Below are 633 nucleotides of genomic sequence, written 5' to 3'. Positions count from 1 at the left end.
AGTGTGAATTCACTGTGTGTTCTTCTTTCCCCTACTGTGGACGTTAAGATGGAGCCTCTGTCAGCCTTAGCGGAGGCTGCTGCTAACTCACAAGGGGCATGTGGCATAAGCGAGAAAGAAGTCTTTGTTGTTTCACGTCAATAAAATCTGGGGAATGTTTGCTACTGCAATGTGAGCCAGCGTACCCCAACCGACGCAGGTCGGGAAGCTGCCGGCATCCCCAGGGTCTTGCCAGATCCAGGGCTATGAGCACTGTGCTGTAATAGAGAATTCTAAGGAAAAGGAGGTGACATCACTATCAGACTGACATCAGCAAATCACATTATCTTGCAGAGAAAATGGATCTTCAGTAGTAAAGTGCCCCTGCACCATTATTCTGCCTCAAATTATTTGGAATTCCTTAAATCTCATTTCTGCGCAGAGGCTTAACCTGGCCTGCTCTAACCAGGGACAGTGGACGGCTCCCCAGAGAAAGTGACTCTAATTATTAGAAAATTTACTTATTTTACTGTGAAAAAAAAAACATTTTCCTTCATATCTATACACAATCCCCTGTATTGTATGAATTTAATAAATGTCTGTTGGTATTTTATTAGGTCATCTGTGTTTTTACTAAGTTAGCTCATGGGAAAT

The sequence above is a fragment of the Pteropus alecto genome, unplaced genomic scaffold (assembly GCF_000325575.1).
Source record: "Pteropus alecto unplaced genomic scaffold, ASM32557v1 scaffold21, whole genome shotgun sequence".
In the NCBI taxonomy this organism is placed as follows: domain Eukaryota; kingdom Metazoa; phylum Chordata; class Mammalia; order Chiroptera; family Pteropodidae; genus Pteropus; species Pteropus alecto.
This window is presented reverse-complemented; position numbering follows the sequence as displayed.